Here is a 20,553-nt window from a genome sequence, read left to right as displayed (position 1 = left end):
TTTAAAGACATTTGGCATAAAAAATTTTTTTTTTTGAAAATCCCGATTTCCTGTATTCCTCCCTTGGGTGATTTTTTGTTTTTTAAAAAACTCAAACTGATGTCTGCGACATCAGTAAATGAAGCTAATACTTTACATTGGGTATTTATCGTGTCAATCAACATTTCGCACGAAGTTCCATATGAAAAAAAATCGAGATGACCATTTTCATTGGTACCTTCAACCATACGTTTTGCCTTGTATTTCGAAAAACAGAATAATTATGCAATTTTTGACAAAAAAAAATCGAGATGACAGTAGATCTCGACGTTTCATGCAATTTCAACACATTTGGCAACAAATTTTGTTTCGAAAAAAACATTCTCATGTTCCTCCTCCTCCCCCCCATCTTTGGGTGATTTTCGAATTTTCGAAAAATTTAAACCTTGACCCAGCTCTATGGCACCCGCCATGTTTTTGGTGCCAACATCTCAAACGTCAAAAGTATTTGTTTTCTTCAAAACAGCGATTCGCGTTGACGGCATTGAGTTTCGTTTACTAGTTTAGGGGAGCGGCAATTTTCAGTCGGAGTGAACGTTTTCAAAATTAAAATTATGAATGAAAATTAGCTTTTCCATATCATATTAGTATTCTGTTTAAATTAAAAACATTTTTGTTTGCAGGTAGGGAAAAAGTCTCATACGAAAATTGTTTATGAAGACAACTTTATATTATAATGCAAAAATTAAGCAACAATGTTGGAATTGTATGGCCATATGGTTAAATGAAGGACAGAAATATGTGTTTCTAAGAATTAAATAATATAATGTGAAAATTTTCATTCAAATTTTCAAATTTTAAAACCGGCTCCGTGTCTTCTAATCTGGTAGATATTAGGCTGTCAAAAAAGTCCTGCGGTATTTCCGCGAGGTGTCGTTGTAAGCACGTAGTTCTAGGCCACAGTCCTTGACAGTGTTTTGTTTGGTTAAGTCGTTCGTGAGTTATAGTGTCGCAAATATGGAGCAAAATAAAGAGAAAATCCGACATATTTTACAGTACTACTATGACAAAGGCAAAAATGCATCTCAAGCTGCCAATAAAATTTGTGCAGTTTATGGACCCGATACAGTTTCCATTTCCACCGCACAACGATGGTTTCAACGTTTTCGTTCTGGTGTAGAGGTCGTCGAAGATGCGCCACGCTCCGGAAGGCCTGTCGTCGAAAATTGCGACAAAATCGCTGAATTAGCCGAGAAAGACCGGCATAGTAGCAGCCGTAGCATCGGCCATAAGCTGGGGATAAGTCATTAAACCGTTATTAACCATTTGAAGAAGCTTAGATTCACAAAGAAGCTCGATGTATGGGTGCCACACACGTTGACGCAAAAAAAACATCTTTGACCGTATCGACGCATGTGAATCGCTGCTGAATCGCAACAAAATCGACCCGTTTCTGAAGCGGATGATGACTGGCGATGAAAAGTGGGTCACTTACGACAACGTGAAGCGCAAACGATCGTGGTCGAAGCCCTCTGAAGCGGCTAAGACGGTGGCCAAGCCCTCATTAACGGCCAGGAAGGTTCTGCTGTGTGTTTGGTGGGATTGTCAAGGAATAATCTATTATGAGCAATTCGGACCTGTACTGCCAACAACTGGACCGCTTGAAGGTAGCACTCATGAAGAAGAGGCCATCTTTGATAAACAGAGGCCGCATTGTCTTCCATCAGGACAACGCCAGGCCACACACTTCTTTGGTGACGCGCCAGAAGCTCCGGGAGCTCGGATGGGAGGTTCTTTTGCATCCGCCGTATAGTCCGGACCTTGCACCAAGTGACTACCACCTGTTTTTGTCCATGGCGAACGAGCTAGGTAGTCAGAAGTTAGCCACAAAAGAGGCCTGTGAAAATTGGCTATCCGAGTTTTTTGCCAATAAGGAAGCGAGCTTCTATAACAGGGGTATTATGAAGTTGGCATCTCGTTGAGAACAAGTCATCGAACAAAACGGCGCATATTTGACTTAAAACAGATGATTGTAACTAATTTTATGAACAAATGAAAATTCAAAAAAATACCGCAGGACTTTTTTGACAGCCTAATATTACACTAACGAATTTGGGACCCAAATTATGGCTCTAATTTGAAGTCACCACCAGACGTCGACGTCATCGCGAATTACCAATATACCACCATCTGATATATCGTGTTGTCGATGATGAACTTTTACAGCAGAGGGATAGTGAGATAGGCGGTGACGGTAAGTAGAGTGAGATAGCGATGATCGTGTCATACACCTGCCTTGCGCCACTTTCCCTTGAGTCCGATTGAGCTGAAATTTCGCATAGGATGTTTTTTCGAGGTGGTAAACATTTTTTATGGTGTAACTTTCTGAAATTCGTGATGACGATTTTCATTGGCACCCAACCATACATCTATTGCATAGATAACGCATAAAAATGCTGAAATAAAATCCATTCTGAACAAAATCCATCCATACACAGAATAAATTTCCCCACTATAACACAGAATGCGTGTAGCGTAATCTGCTCATTGAACAGAATAGAAAAAGGGTACACTCCGAACTCTTTGTAACATCATTTTCCGATGTATAAAAACAATACGACCACCTCTATGGCAACGGAAAGCTATCAGCAGGGAGGTATTACCAACATCACCGTAATCAACCGATTTTGCAAATGATTGAACATTTCACTATAGTGACTGATTTTGTCGTAAATTTGATATTCGTTCTGCTAACCATTTCTCCCGCATATCTCCGTTCCATCTGCCTATCGGCGCAGGCATTTATGCGCGCAATGTTGGCTATGCGGCAGTCTTTTTTTCGACACTCCTAAATAATCCTTTGTTGCTATGTCATCAATCCACCATCGCTCATCGATTCTAATGGCTCTTTTTGCAATGCTGTAATAACGATCGCTCGATGCACTGAACACGGCCACATGGGCAGCCTTTGAAGCATTCGTCAGGGTCATAAAAAAGGTCCACTCGAGGTCGGTTATATCGAGATGTCGTTCCGTTATTGCGCATCGGTTTAGATTGGTTTCAGCTTCTTTTTTTGTGTTTGCCTTTGCATCTCTGCTATCGCTATTATAACTTTGCATTGCGTTCATTGATATTTGAAACGTGTTCATGTTGGATTTCTGCTTACATCGTCGGCAAGCGCGGGATGGAGTATGTAACGATGCGGATCAGTTTAATAAACGAACGGAACCGAAGGATGATGGGGATCATTTGTTTATACACATTCGAACATTTGTGCAATCAATGTAGCTGGTTGTTATGAGAACCAAATTGCCAGCCATGCACAAATGCGCCTGTTCTCACTAATCCGACAACCATCGTGGAAGGAAATCTACAAAAAAAAACTGAGATCCTAAACTACAGGGCGAGGTTTCATTATTTGTGGTGAATGCATGGTTTTAACAGAAGAACTATTCTGTTGAAAAATGGTTCCACACAGAGAATCTCGAAACCGAGCAACAATGGGCAGGTTGCCATCTCAACGAAATATGGCAACCTACGACTGAGATAAACTATTGTAGGTATATGCATACGAGGACAGCGATGACATGTCATGTGGTTTTGACCCACAAATATTGCCATTCGTCTCAAATGAATTGTTCCCCGGGGTGGCTTCTATTGTTTGGGAGTTGTGAGCCATAGAGATGCAAGGACTGTTCTCCGAGATTAAGGGCAAACCCCGAACGTATACTTGCTAATTAACCGCACATTCAGACTAGTAGGAGCAGCCTGGCCATATCTGCTATCGAGGAGTGTGGTAAACCATTAGATAACAATACATCGCCGCATCAACAGAGTGAGCCGCAACTCATCTTGATCCGCCTTGATGCACATCCTAATGCCTAACTAACAGGATGCAGGCAGAGAGAGAGAAATACCTTACCATTTGGAGAAATTTGTCCGTCCACATTGCCCGAGTGGCGTTACGTAATTCATTATCGTTTGGATTTACGTACAAGGATAAGTGATAAAACATGAATTGTCTTATAGATTCACCCTTAGCAACATCCCACCCACCACGATGCAAACGGGCTGCCACAAGTGGAGGAAAACCAACAAACCGGCACCAAATGAATGTATTTTCCAGCTGCTGAACCGCAGAATGCTTTACATAGGTAAACGAGCGCGCTTTGTCGTGTTTTCTCATGCTGCTTAACTGATTGTAGCAAATAGATAAATTAGCATTCACGATGGCGTAAAGTTCAAACGGAAGAGGTCCCGACGCATACCGGTGTCCCTGCACATGGGACGGTAATCGCTGACATTTATACTTGCACCGCAGCAGAACTGAGTCGCTTTATCTATCTCAAATGGCTGCCAAAAACCACCACTTAACATAAGCGATCGTTTGCTTGTGATTGAGAGTGTTCAACTCTGTTGAGTGCAGATAGCACTTACACAGTATGTCAGGAAAATTCATGTTTCAATTGATAAAACATTTAGTGGGCGTGTTAATTTGACTCCGTCGGTAGTTACAACGTTCGTCGAAATTTTAGGCAATTCAGGGATCAATTGCCTGAACAATCTAATCTAATTATGAAGCTATATTGTGATGAATCATTGATAATTTGTAATCTGCAGATGATTTGTCTAGCGAACTTGTTGGTTGGAGCAGCTTGTCAAGTCGTCCTATCTATTCAAACAGTCTTATCCAACATTTTCAGCATGCGATCTGACGTTCACATGTAGAATGATCTACACTCGACAATAAAAATTCAAGGCGCAAAGTGCGGCATCGTGGGTTTTGACGTAGGACTACGTCCAACCCGGAAGATATAGGGGGTGAAATGGAAATCTAGGCACTGAACAAGTAGGAAAAAATGCAAGATTTGGAACGCTTATAACTCGAGCATTTCTCAATAGATCGCAAAGGTTTTTGCATCAATTGATAGGAAATATATCTACGCATCTATCATAACGAATAACATTTCATTTTTCTTGAGATAAAGAATTAAATAATTGTGAAATATCAAGCATTGTCCAAATGCACTATGTGCCCATTTTTGATTGGTCCATTTTGTGCTCCTCAAATCGTACTGACCAAAACGGGCAACCAGAGCAGCAGCGAAATAGAATGAAGCACGATTGGAAAGGAAAAAGAAAAAAAATGAACGAAACATTGGTCGCAGTCTCACACATGCGTAATTCTCGAGCCAGCCAGTCAGCTTAAAAATCCCCGCTCCGCTGCCGTAACGATCATTCTCATTCAAACCGTACACCACATCGGTTCGCATCACAACACATCAACAAACCAACCCAAGCAGCCATGTCTGGACATGGTAAAGGAGGAAAAGTGAAGGGAAAGGGGCCGCGTGGATCGTCTTTCCTCAGCACCCTCGAAAGGTAATCAAACTATCTTACCTGATAGACACGGCTCACACACGATGGTATCGTCGTCGAATTCGGCAAAATTCAATCCATCCACCATGTTATGCCGGACGAGCTGTTTCAGATTATCGTTACCTACATGTCCATATCGTTGATGCCACTGCATCACATGCCGCGACACTTTCCCGGAACTGTACTTGTTGAAATCACACTTGGAATGAATTTTATTATTAACAACAGTTGACACTTCACGAAACGCCACAGTTGACAAACGCAAAGTTGTAGTATTGGTCGAGGGGTACACGCACGTATATTCGGTTGTAATTACACTATTAATAGCCGAGAGCAGACAAACGACCGCAAAAGGTTAATATTACAAACCTGTCCATCCAGCTGTTATCCATGACTATTAGGGGAGTCGCGGGTAAGACGGACAGTGGAGTATGATGGACAGGTGGTTGATTTGTATAGTTGAAATGGACAGTCACATCCATAATCACATCCAATGCATGATGGAAAGTGAAGGGAAGAATATTGAACTCTTTTTTATATTGCTTTCTCTTTTTGTTCTGTTTCACTTACTGGACGCACAAACACTGAGAGAGAGTGAAATTATTCCTTCCGCGAGCGATAAACCTCTACGCTTCGTATATTATGAACCTGTTCATATACCCCCCCCCCCACTACATGTCCATTCTACCCGCTTTGCCGCATGTTGTGACACATTAGATTTTCGGTTTTTCATTTCGTCGAATGGTGTAAACGGATGTAAACCAAAGCAAGATTACTTGGGTTTCATATTCATATTCAAGTCAATGGAGCATATTGACCCTATAATCTTTTGAAGAATGATTTGGAGGATCTATGACATCTGATATTTATATAAACTCAAAGCCAGCATGACACGCAGGCTCTATGAACCATTTTGGGTAAGATTTCTTGTTATGAACAATGCACCAGTCGTGGTTGAAATGGTAGATCAATGGAAACTTCAGAATGCTTTGGAGTACCTAGAACATATCTATATATATATATATATATATATATATATATATATATATATATATATATATATATATATATATATATATATATATATATATATATATATATATATATATATATATAAAAATGGAGTGTGTTATGTTCATATAATATATTATAATTTAAAGAATAAAATACAAACGTCTTGCTTAGTTGGTGTCTACTTCTCAACGACCTACGTCTCATCATTTTATTCTCGTCTCAAGTTCTCTATACGTATAACAGAATAAGTTCCTCACTAGAGAAATGGGTTTCGTATGGTTGGTCGAACACGACAGTTCTTCCCCCTGAAGATACCACTATACTATGCTACTCAATTTATCAATAAATATAATTCTTGCCTAGAAGCATTCATGTTTGAATTATTCGAGATTCTTTTGCTAACAAAAAACATAAAATTCAGAGCGTTACAATTCAACTTATTTCGAATTCATTTAATATCATGACAAAATACCTTAATTTTAGTCGGAGTTTTACTTGTTTTCTCCTAGACTTTCGAATCAAAACAAGAAATTTAGTTTTTCTCTATAACTTCAATTTCTTCGAACGAAATGCTTCATTATATATATATGGTACAACATTTCCTTCATTGCGGCTCAGGATTTTCGGGACTCGTCGGCAATCGATCATTGTTTCTCTTTGACTTGGTATAACTCCTGGTCGCAATTGGACTACGCCGCAGCTTCTTGAAAAGCCTACCACACCCATCGGCATCTGTGGGTATGGCAGGAACATCTGGAACTCCGTAAAACTCATCATCAGAGTTGCTCATTTCCCGGGACCGTTTTTCTCGCTGTATAGGTATCCGAATCGTTGTTCCCGTCGGACATGGAGGAACGGTACGTAGTTGATTCCGGTGTGCTCTGATTGTATACCTGCCAAAAGAAATTTCGAAAATATTCAATGAAACTCTGTTCACATACTGTGCTTCAATCCATTTGATCAGAATCTAAATAAAATAGAATTAAAAATAATTGTCACACACTCACATAACACTCACGCGACGGTATGACAAATTCGTCATCAGTGGTCACTGACCACTGTCCGAGAACAATTCCCCAAACATGCTGTGCCGAAAAACAATAGGCACAAGAAACTATAAATTGCGCATGTAATCCACACGCACTCTCTCTTTCGCCAATAAATAATCATACGATATACAAGTGTTTAACTCATTCGGTGTGATCTCACAAAGTATTTTTCTATTCGTTTCGTCGTCTCAGTCGGCTGTTAAGCTCACGCGTTTCATCCGGTGACAAAGATCCGTTTCCGCTTAAGTGACGCGCGTACAATTGTACATTTCGGTGCGTTTCTGGTGCTGCATATTGCAGTGAAGAAAGTCCTTCGAAACCGGATTACAGCGTTCGCTTTAATTTCGTACACCATTTTTCAATGGAATGCTTATCATGATTCTTGTATAACACCTTATTCCCTAAAGCCAGCTTAGTAAATGGATCCTGGAAAGGCCTATCATCATCTATTACCCCCCTTCTCGGGGAGAGTCTTTTATCCATTTTATCGGGGAGAATCTGGAGATGCCTTTTAAAACTACGTCGAGGGTGAATAAGATCCAATATAACTTTGGGTTTATAACTAAATAATTTTTCAGATGGAAATCTGTCGTCAGCAGAACAAGTGTTCCTATAATTTGATAAAAACAGTGTTACCCTATCCTCAACTGTAAGAGATTTAATTTCAGGGTCAAGCATAAATTTCTTTAAAACTTCTTTGACTACCCTCACCATTCTTTCCGCCTGCCCATTACTACTAGGGTTATATGGCGGGCTCTTCATTACAATTATTCCCCGCTGTTTCATGAATGAACAAAAGTAAGAAGAGTTAAATGGTGGGCCTCCATCGGTTACCAGAACATCTGGGAGTCCAAAACGTGCAAATATTACCGAGAACTTTTTTATTACTTTGTTTGCATCTATTCCATAATTCATTATCTCTGTTGTGGCAGGAAAGAATAAATCGATTTCCGATTTTGCAAAAACTGTATTTCAAGTGTTTTTAAAATCCTACGGAGGAGACATATATGACAAATTTACATTTTATCTTAATCTCATAAGACTCACGTTTAGTGTTCTTCTTTCCTTCTCGTGCTCTACTTTCCGACCGACCGCAGTAAGACTATTGCCCTGGGCTATAAACGTAATCACTCTGTTGATGAATTGAAATGTATCATAAAACATACGTGATTGCCTTAGCGAATCGCAATGTTCTGATCTAACTGTGGTATACTATTATTGAAGCTTCTCGCACTCGCAATATTGTCGTTATCTGAAATGGTTGGCTTGTAACACTATTTAATCCTTCTACAAATAGGACAGGTCTCACCTTTCAACATATATTTCACTATAGACACTATTTCTATTACTGACTACAATCGACATTACATAAAGGAACTTTCAGCCTCCGTAGGATCCTTTTCAACTTTTGAATTTAAACAATAACCCATATAACATACCAAAACATAATACAAATAAAACAAACCAACACAACTTTGATCGTCATTAGGGCAAGGTAATTATAGATGGGAGCGCACGACACCAAAGGTTCGTAACACTCCCCCCCGTGAACCGAAAGCATAGATTCGGTTTACTTCTCTTCGCTCGCTATGTCCAAAACGGCTAACTTCACTGCTGGACGTTCGTATATACCTTTCGCCGTCTGTACTGTAGCGCTACGCACCTGGTCGCCTTTAAGGGAAGTAGCTATAACCTTGCCTATTGGCCAACAGATTCTTGGATGATTTGGATCGGCTATAACGACGACATCGCCTACTTCAATTGGTTTAACCTTCTGAAACCACTTTGTTCGTCTGGTTATTTCCGGTATGTAATCACGCAGCCAGCGTCTCCAGAAATGGTTCGCCATTATTTGAGAGATCTGCCAGCCTCGTCGTACTACTGTAGCATTGTCGTCACAAGTGGTGAGTGGTTTTGAGCCGCCTGACGATCCCAATAATAAATGATTTGGAGTTAGTGCCGTATCCGAATTGGCATCAACAGGAACATGTGTCAAGGGGCGTGAATTTAGCACATTCTCTATTTCGATTAACGCATTCCGGAGTTCTTCCTCTGTGAGTCGTTTTGTACGCAGAACTTCGGTTAAATTTCGTTTCACAGACTGAATTAGCCTCTCCCAGGCCCCTCCCATGTGAGGTGAAGCTGGGGGATTAAAGTTCCATTCTGTTTCAGAGCTAGTAAATTCCTCAGCAATCGCGTTTTGATCAATATTTTTCAGGTGTTTTTCAAGTTCTTTACGGGCTCCCACAAAGTTTGTACCTCTGTCGCTATAAAACGCTCTAGGGGTTCCACGTCGCGACACAAAATTACGGAGTGCGATGATACACGAACTGGTACTCAATGAAGCGGCGACCTCTAACCGCTCGCACTGTAAGGCACGTTAGCAATACCCCCCACCTCTTCTCGACTCTCCTTCCAATGTTAATTTCAATCGGTCCGAAATAGTCAACCCCAACATGCGTGAATGGTCGTGTGAAGGCAGCTAGTCGGGCGAAAGGTAGTTCTGCCATCTCAGGAGGGTGCGGAACTGCATCCCTATTCTTGCATCGCTGACAGTTCTTCCTGACCTTGGAGAGTGTTGCTCGGAGACGAATTATGTGATACTTTTGACGAATCTCGTTAATAACCGTCGCATGATTTCGATGATGAAACCTATCATGATAGCTCGCAACAATAAGATTGGTGATTGGGTGATCTGTTGGCAGGATAACTGGATTCTTAGTCTCGTAGCTGAGAAATTCACACGCGTTGGCTCTTCCTTTCATTCTCAACATGTCGCTGTTATCCACGAACGGACTTAGCTCATACAGTGAACTTGATTTGGGAACGCTAGCTATCGTTCGGGTAGACTTTGCCTTTGTCAAAAGGAGTAGTTCATCCATATATTTATCGCTTTGTGCTTGCCGGAGATTCTGCTCCTCCGCTCTGCGTAATTCGAGGCTAGTCAAAGGTCCAACACTTAAAGGTAGTTTACTCTGACGGAGTTTAACGTTCGAGACAAATCTCAACACGTATGCAGTTACATTCACCAGACGTTGCCACCTCGAGAATTTAGTTGCTTGAATCACTGGATTTGTCGTTTGTTGATGAAATAATACATTAGGTCGTAGTTCTTCATTCGTTGAGTTGTTTTTAAGCAACATAACAGGTCAATTATTTCGACTCTGCCGTAGGAAATCTGGCCCACGGTACCATCTGCTGTTAGGAGTTAAATCTGGTTGACGCACCCATTTAGTCCCATCGTCGGCAACATTAGATCTTGTGGGTACCCATTTCCACGCATTGACATCCGTTGATTCTAGTATCTCTCCTACCCTAGCGGCGACAAATGGGCTATAACGACGATGATCAGAGTTTAGCCAACACAGTACATTGCGGGGAATCTGACCAACAGAATCTCTCTGATATTTTGATGGTAAGATTCTCCATAATAGAATCGGCTAACCTAGTCCCAATCACCGCTGCCTGGAGTTCCAATCTTGGGATGGACATATACTTCAGAGGAGATACACGAGTTTTAGCTCCCACCAGCGTACACTCAATTCTTCCATTTTCTTCACAGCGTAGAAAAACAACGGCTGCCATTCCATTCTCGCTGGCGTCAACAAACGTGTGCATCTGGATGACATTACTGTTGCTGATAGACGTTTCCTGCCGGTAACATCTTCGAACACGAACATTTTCTAATGTTGGGAGCAGTTCTACCCAGTACATCCAGCTCTCAAATTGTTTTTCAGGGATATCCTCATCCCATTGTACACCCAAACGCCATACCTCTTGAAGAATGTTCTTCAGGAACATGAGAAAATGTGCAATCAACCCTAATGGATCAAAAATGGTCATCAGTATACGGAGCATTTCTCGTTTCGTTGGTCGTCGACATCCGTTCCGAAGATCATGATCCAACCGCGTCCAACAAATTTTGAAGGCAAAGGAATCTGTCGATGTATCCCACCACATTCCTAATACCTTCTCCGCAGCTAATGCAGCTCCTAAGTTCAAATCTTTGGAACCTGTTGGTCTCTCGCAAAGGGCTGATAAAATCTTAGGGGAGTTGGACACCCAATTCCGCATTTCAAACCCACCCTTCGCATGAACGTGCCGGACTGCTCTCGCTAGTTCAATAGTCTCTTCTTCCGTCTCAGCGCTTGCAAGCCAATCATCTACATAGTGGTTTTTCATTATAGCAGCCGCGGCACGCGGGAACTCGACTTCGAATCTCTTTGCGTTTTTATTTTTCACAAATTGAGCTGCACTCGGAGAGCAGCACGCACCGAAGGTCATGACCTGCATCACAAATGTACTAGGCTCCTGTTCGTCACCTTCATACCACAAAAATCGTTGACATTGCTGATCTTCTTTTCTAATACTAACTTGATGGAACATCTCACGGATATCCCCACAAATTGCGAATCGATGTTCTCTGAATTTTTGCAGTACTGAGATGAGTGAAGTTGGCTGATCTGGCCCAGTCAGAAGAACAGAATTGAGTGAGGTTCCATGTACCGTCGCAGCCGCATCCCACACAATCCTCAATTTACCGGGTTTATTGGGATTAAAAACCGGGAATATTGGAAGATACCACACACGCTAAGAAGTCGTAACCAATTCACTCTGCGAAACTTTTCGGTTGTAACCTTTCGATTGATACTCGGCGATTAGGTTGTTGAGTGAATCTGCCAATTGAGGGTTCTTTGTCATTCTGCTTCGAAGACATTTTGCCCGTTTGAGAGCCATAGGCCTGCTATCTGGCAACCGAACGTCAGCATAGCGCCAAAGGAGGCCCGTCTCGAAGCGTTCCCCCATGCAACGTGTTAGCGAATTTAATAGTGACAAAGCTCTCTCGTTTTCATTGGAACTGAACGTATGACTTAACTTCGCTATTCCTAAGCTATCGAGAGAAAAATAGTCTTTTACAGCTTGTTGCAAAACTCCATCACAAGAACATATGTGGTAGGTATAATGTACCATATTCGTAGACTGCTCCGCGGGCATAACTCCAAAGACCGTCCATCCCAAATTGGTTTTCACAGCAATTGGTTCACCCTGTTTCCCTTCGCGACTGCGTCTAACTAGGGTGACGTTGGCGTGTTTCAACCCTATCAGGATGCGAGGACATACTTCGTGATAGGAATTTATTGGTAGACCTGACAAGTACGGATGTTTCCTTTGCAATTCTTCCATGTCGAGGGATTGATATGGCAAGATCATCCGCAATTTGCTGATCCATAAGTGTAAGGGCGGAACCGTCGTCAAGGAATGCATAGCATCGAATATGTTTCCTAGCTCCATACAGCTCTACTGGGACGTAGCGGAACAATCCACCGCTCGAAACCGTTTGGTGCGTGTGAAGGTCATGTTCTGATTCGCGACTCGATTGGCTGTTTGTTTCGTGAGATATTACAAAGTCTTTGTGAAGCAATGGATGATGCTTGAAGGTACATCCATTTTTCCCACAAACTTTGCCACTGCAGCCTCCTCTGTGTTGTTTGAGGCACCTTCGGCATATTTTCATCCCGCGTGCTATAGACCATCGTGCTTCATATGACAGTCTCTCGAAGATATTACATAATCCGACGCTTGTGCATCCGCCTTTGCACACTGGGCATTTTTTTATGACGTCTGTATTCGAGCCACGTGGCAGCAATTCAAACGGTGAAGAATTACTCGACTTAGCGTGAGTAGCAGCGGCAACCCGCGCGTTATGTATTGACTCACCGATGGACGATCTTTCTTCAACGACAGCGGGCTCTTCCGAGTGTGCATTTAGGAAAACTTTACCCTTATGATTGCTGTGTGGTTCAGTAACTGCACATGCATCTTCGGCTAACGTATAGATCCATTTATTGAAAATTGCTAAATTGACTTTGCTCAGTGTTCTCTGATACCTTGCCCAATCATGTTTCAGGGGTGATGTCAGTTTGTTGATTAATTCGTGGAGTAACGTAACATCTTTCATATATTCCTTCGTTCCACACGCGTCAATAGTGGCACACAGATTCTGTACCGACAAGGCGAAATCTATTAGTCGATCCAGGGAGTCTCCCTTTATTGGAGGCATCGCCAATATTTTCTCCTTAAGACATCTAATTATTGTATGTGGTTGTCCAAATCGTAGCTTGAGCACTGCTATTGCCTTGGAAACGGTTGAGGGGTGCATGAGGAAGCTTCGAACAGCGGCGAGAGCTTCGTCTTTCAGGCAGTTTCGTAGGCGAATCATGTTTTCTTCGTGTCTGTACCCACACATTGTCGTTGTACTCTCATAGGTGGAGAAAAACATTGGCCAATCGTCGGGATTACCGCTGAACTTTGGCAAATCGCGTGGTACAACCTGGCGGGCGGCAATCTGCTCGCGAGTGATTCTTTTTTCGGAGTGGATTGAACAACGAAATGGACGAGATGTATGCGGAACCTTCACGCCTACTGGAGTCGATCGCTTAGGTGGATTGAATTCAGATTTACGCTGATCCTCACCTGCCTGACCTGACAAGTTATGTTGACTTCGCACGCCTCTTCGCCTTTGCCTGATATCGCTGCATCATTATCGGAATCACATAAATCTTCGTCACCATGAGCTTCTCTATCTGCAGTATTCATCGCCTGGTCATCGTTCAACCATTCTTTCACCTTCACCATTGAACTAGTATGTGGCACACCAGCGGATTTCGTTTCTGATTCTATTTCAGCTATTTCTTCTAATACACTGAATTTTTTCTCTATTAACTCTCTCTTTCGCCTTATTTCTTCCTTCATAAGCGCCTCTTCAGCCTCAATTTTCTGGAGTTGTATTGTCAACAATGTCTTTGCCGACTTTTTTGATAACCCAGAAGTTACCGATCCTTCTTTCAACGACTTTCGAGATTGTTTCTGGTTCTGATCGTGTAATTCCAGAAACACATCACCAACCGTAACCTTCTGTTTAATGTCTTCTTCCTTAGTTTGGAGTGGTTTCGATTTCAATACAGTTTTCTTTTTAGCGCCTAATGCATTCTCCTGCGAACTTTTTGCTGACTCACATTCTGTACAAATCCAATCTTGGTGCTCTATTTCTTGTGAAACGCCCACACATGCAAAATGATACCAACCATCGCAATTGTCGCATTGTACCATTCGACTATCATCCTCAGAGTTACAGATACGACAGTTATTTTCTACAGAGGGTGGAGTACATTTTTCCTTTTCAGATGTTCCAGCCTTACATTCCGTTGTGGCTGCGCCACCAGTAGCAAAGGGAGTATTATTACATTCATTGGATTCTTGTTGAGCTTCTTTATTTTTCTTTTTATCAACGCTTTTTATCGAACGCTTACCTACTAAGTCTAGGTTTACGTTTGCAGTTTCTCGGTCGGACATCCTTATAAACGATTTTAAAAAATGTTGTGGCAGGAAAGAATAAATCGATTTCCGATTTTGCAAAAACTGTATTTCAAGTGTTTTTAAAATCCTACGGAGGAGACATATATGACAAATTTACATTTTATCTTAATCTCATAAGACTCACGTTTAGTGTTCTTCTTTCCTTCTCGTGCTCTACTTTCCGACCGACCGCAGTAAGACTATTGCCCTGGGCTATAAACGTAATCACTCTGTTGATGAATTGAAATGTATCATAAAACATACGTGATTACCTTAGCGAATCGCAATGTTCTGATCTAACTGTGGTATACTATTATTGAAGCTTCTCGCACTCGCAATATTGTCGTAATCTGAAATGGTTGGCTTGTAACACTATTTAATCCTTCTACAAATAGGACAGGTCTCACCTTTCAACATATATTTCACTATAGACACTATTTCTATTACTGACTACAATCGACATTACATAAAGGAACTTTCAGCCTCCGTAGGATCCTTTTCAACTTCTGAATTTAAACAATAACCCATATAACATACCAAAACATAATACAAATAAAACAAACCAACACAACTTTGATCGTCATTAGGGCAAGGTAATTATAGATGGGAGCGCACGACACCAAAGGTTCGTAACAATCTCTATTTCCAACCATGTGCTATAACTATCGACGACTAACAAATAGGTTTTAGAATCGAAATAGAAGAAGTCAGCATGGATGCGACTAAAAGGGCGAGTTGTTGGAATCCAGCTTGCATTTGAATCAGGTTTAGGTACCACTGCTGTTTTCATACATGACTGGCAATGTTGAACATAGTTTTCTATGTCTTTGTTCAATCCTAACCAAAATATACACCGCCTAGCTGTTTGCTTCATTTTAACCATCCCATTGTGGTTAGAATGAAGTAATTTCAGAATCGCCTTCTGCAGCGCAAGTGGAATAAAAACCCTGTTCTGGTACAGAATGCAACCTTCCACGACCTCTAAATCGCAACGTAAAGAAAATACAGACTGTAAAGCCCTGTCGACTTTGTTTGGCCATCCGTCATTGATATATTCTATTACTTTTGAAAGCAATAAATCATGCTTACTTTGTTTAGCTATTAGTGAAAAATCTAAAGGAAAATCGTTGAAAAAATTTATGCTTTTAATGCTACCGCTATCCAAGTGCTTAGGGACACACTGGTCCAGCGGGAATCTAGAGCAGAAATCAGCATTACCCATCTTTGACGATGGTCTGTAGCAAATATCAAACTCGTATATAGACATTTCCATTATGTAGCGCTGTAATCTTGTAACACATATTTGGTTTTTTCCCGGTTTTCCAAATATTCCTAAGAGCGGTTTATGATCCGTGTATATAATAAATTTCTGTCCAAATAAATACTTATGGAACCGTTTCACTGTACAAACTAGAGCTAACGCCTCGAGATGTAGTATTGGATAGGATTTTTGAGCCGAATTCAACGAAAACGACACGAAACTAATTGGCTTTTCTAAACCATCTACGACATGTGCTAGAACTCCGCCTAATCCATAACTACATGCATCAGACACCACAATAATAGGTTTCTGCGGGTCATAGAATTCCAACATATCTGCGTTGAGTAGAGCCAGTTTACTGTCTTCAAATGCTTTCTGACACATATCGTTCCAAACAAATTTTACTTCTTTTCGTAAAAGAACGTACAAGCAACTCAATTTTGCAGATAAATGAGGCACAAATTTACCATAAAAGTTGATGAGTCCTAAGTATGCTTTCAAATCTGTTACATCTTTGGGAACCTTTGCTTCCTTGATGGTTAATAACTTTTCAGGCGATGCAAGAAGGCCATCTTCCGTTACTAAGTGTCCCAAATATGTAAAGGACTTGACAAAAAACTTACACTTTTTATAGTTCACCTTTATGTTCGCCTTTTCCAGCTAGGAAAGAACTAAATACAGATTTTGTTTGCATTCTTCCTTTGTTTTTCCCGCGATAAGCACATCATCTAAATAGCAACTGACATGTTTCAAGCCCATCAAGATCTGATCCATCACTTTTTGGAATATCGAAGCACTGGAGGAGGCCCCTTGAAGCAGTCTGTTATAAGTATATAAACCTTTAATCGTGTTAATAACTACAACTTGTCTGGACCTTTTCGAAAGCTGAAGTTGGGTATACGCCCCCGCTAAGTCAATACAACAGAACCATTTACATTCTGACAATGAGGCGAAAATATCTTGAGCCAGCGGCAGAGGATACGTATCGGGAATAATGAATTTGTTAATTGATACACGACACGTCTATAACCATCCTTAATTCATTGTCTTTCTTAAGCATTATGACAACCGGAGATGCCCATTCACTAACCTGAAGTGGCGTTATGATATTCTGCTTTTCCAAATAATCCAAGTGTTCAATTACTTTGTCCTTTAACTTAAATGGCACCTCGTATGCTTTACGAAATACCGGTCTCTCTTCCTTAAGGACAAGGTCTGCTTCAAACCCTATTATGGGATATGGAAAATCACCATCAAATACTTTTGGAAAACGCGAATGTAAATCAGTTTTATCTTCAAATAATGTTTGTTTACCATCGTTTAACTTGTTTACGTTCAATGGAGTACCGAAAACGTTCCTCCATCCAGGATAGAAAATATCTAACCAGTTTCTACCGAACAGTGGAGCAAAACTGGGTATTCCGTCAAGCACGATGAGAGAAACAAATTGCTGAATATCGTTGACAGTTACATTGACCAGAATTTTCACAAAAACTTTCAACTGGTCCCCGTTTACCACAACCAATCTGCTGTTGCAGCTGGTTATCTGAATATGAGCAAAGTACTTTCTATACATCGCCAAACTTATCACTGTTACCGCCGCTCCACAGTCGATTTCCATACTCAATTTTATCTTTTCAACCATAACGTAAACAAGACATGGCTTACTAAATTTACTTTTCGATGAAATCATCATGCACGGATAATCACATTCTTCATCTTCCAAATCTCTTATACTCAACCGTTTAAAATCGTAACTATCAATTTGGTCTTCCTTTTCATCAATAAAATTCACGGATCTACGGTTTGTCAGTTTGAAACAATTTCGCTTTACATGTCCTCTTCTTTTGCAATAATTACATATAACGTTGGCATGCATATTTTCTCCTTGGTATCCACGACGTTCCAAATTTTCAGTCCCTCGTTTATACTCAGGGATTCTGCTGTGATCGTACCTGTTGCGCATAGTGAATTGTCCTCGTTCTCTTTTTGGTGACCTGCTACGACCAAGGCGCCTCTATATATACCAGGTGAACAATCATATGAAATGCACTTTCAGCCATATTGGAATTGCTGTCGGTATTGTTTACAAACAGCTGCCGGCGGCTCTCTACAAACTGCCACGGCGCTTATTCGAACGATGCCTACTATGTTCGGCTTTCGCGAATTTATGTGGAAAAGAAGGGGTGATTTTGTAGAATTTCATTCTCATCCACTACTCTCGCATGTGAAAATGTGAAAATGGCGTATCCTAGTAATAACAAAACAAACAACCCCCGCTCCACAAATCGTAATCCCCTTCTTAATGAAGTGATGATATTGCTTCACCTGTTATACATTTATACAAGCGCCTTGGCTACGACTACGGTAATGCCTACCGAGATGAAGAATAGAAGATGGGAAGATTCACGAGTTTTGGTTGTGTTGAACTTTGATTGTATTAGTAGCCTGGAAGATTGGAAGTTCACATATCAGGCATACCAGTCAGTTACTCAAATGTTACAACATTGAGTGTGTCAGCGAATAAATTTGAAAGAGAATATATAGAAACTAATTACATATTTCCAAAATATATTTTTCGCATTATAAAAGAAACAGAACATGTCACAAACTAAAATGTTTATTTTTTTCTTTGATTTCTTCTTATATCAGAAATAGTATTCTAATGTCTACTACGTTTGGATTTTAGAGCAACTTCATGGAAGTTTATCTCTTGTCAGCAATTGTAATTACTTTTTTTCACAATTAGGGTGTTGAACACTTCATTCGTCTAAAACTAAGACACAAGCGGAAAACTTTTCGTCTCAATCTAGTTCGTACGGAGTCAATTAAATTTATTTTTCAAGTGAATTTTACGTGAAAAAACTTGCAACCTTTTTTCCCATCCACTGTTGAATGATTCTCCGTTAAAGGAACAAAAAATAATGTGACTCTGACTTTGTTCATTTACGTTTTTGGTCGACGAACGAGAAGAAAAATTGAATTGAAATTATGTTTACAATACCTCAATAATACTGAAATTTCAGTTTCTGCTAAATTGTCAGTTGGGCTTTTATGATTTTGAACGCTAACATTGTTTTTAAGGAAAAAATTGTTCATTCATTTCGTCTGCTTATTTTTACTTGTAATAACAACACTTTTCCTATGCAGTGGACTATTACAAGAAAAGTAACATGCATAAACAAAATCTGTGACGTCACAGATTTAAAAATCTTCCCACCTTTCATTTTCCATCTCGAATGCCTACTATATCTGCTCGGACCAGCTCTGTGATTGTTATTATGTTCCTGCTGAACCCTTGCTCCTAAACGGTATCTCACAGAGTTTACACTTCTATGCTCTTCTTCCCGTTCATTAACTTCCTTTGCCCTTAGCTTGGCCAACTCGGTCCGGACAACCAATTCTTCTACTTTTTCTAGAGTCATATTATCCTTCATCAATAGCTTATGTTTCAACTCTTCATCTCTCAATTAAAAAACAATCTTGTCTTTAATTGCCTCGTCCTTATGAGCACCGAATCCACATTGGCTTGCTAACAATTTAAGACCCAACACATAATTTTCCGCTGGTGCATCTATCCCTTGTACACGAGCATTAAACTTATGTCTGCACATCATATTTGACTTTGTTTTATCTAAACGCTCTTTCAATTTGTTTATCATATCGGCGTAATCAATTGACGTAATAGTAGAACCAGGAAAAATGAGCTTCACTTCTTCGAAAATGACAGGTCCACTCAAGGTTATAAAAAGATTCTTTTTGTTGCTCTCCGAAATATTATTCAAAACGAACAATATATCCATACGTTCCATATACTCACTGAAACTAGAGCCACGGACATAATGGTCCATCGTTCCAATCATAGAAGACATGTTTGAAAGTCAGATGGCAACAACAACCTCTTCGCTAACTTCACGTAGCTACACACCAATGCTGATTCAGTAGTAGCTATTACCAGCGAGGTTGTTTTTTTTGTTTTGTTTTATACTTCCAGTTGTGTTGTCTAGTCTAGACAATAGTCTAGACGTTCAATTGTTGATGTCACTTGACCTTGAATTCCTTGATTTCAGTGTCGGCCTCTCCGCTTGGCTTCCACTCTCACTCGATCAACGACTCACCGTAACTCACCGATTTCAATATGCTCTCCTGTCACTCACGCTAACCAGCAATTCTCACCGCTACCAGCACCTTCATCAGATGTCTAGAACCCGCAAACTGTAACTCACTCTCTAGTTTCTATTGCTCACTAATATACAGCTGCAAATCTAAGACCGATTTTGTCTCTGCTCTTATACAAAGTAGATTCCAGGTCAATAACTCCACCAAACAGCTTGCCAATATTGTTAGACAATGGTTTGGAATTATGAGATGGCGAATTCTGAAATACGAAAGTACCACAATGGCTAACTTCTCTAGTCACACCTTGTTTGGAATTATGAGATGGCGAATTCTGAAAAACGAAAGTACCACAATGGCTAACTTCTCTAGTCACACCTTGTGTCGATAATAGTCACT

The sequence above is a fragment of the Toxorhynchites rutilus genome, chromosome 1 (genome assembly GCF_029784135.1).
Source record: "Toxorhynchites rutilus septentrionalis strain SRP chromosome 1, ASM2978413v1, whole genome shotgun sequence".
NCBI lineage: Eukaryota > Metazoa > Arthropoda > Insecta > Diptera > Culicidae > Toxorhynchites > Toxorhynchites rutilus.
This window is presented reverse-complemented; position numbering follows the sequence as displayed.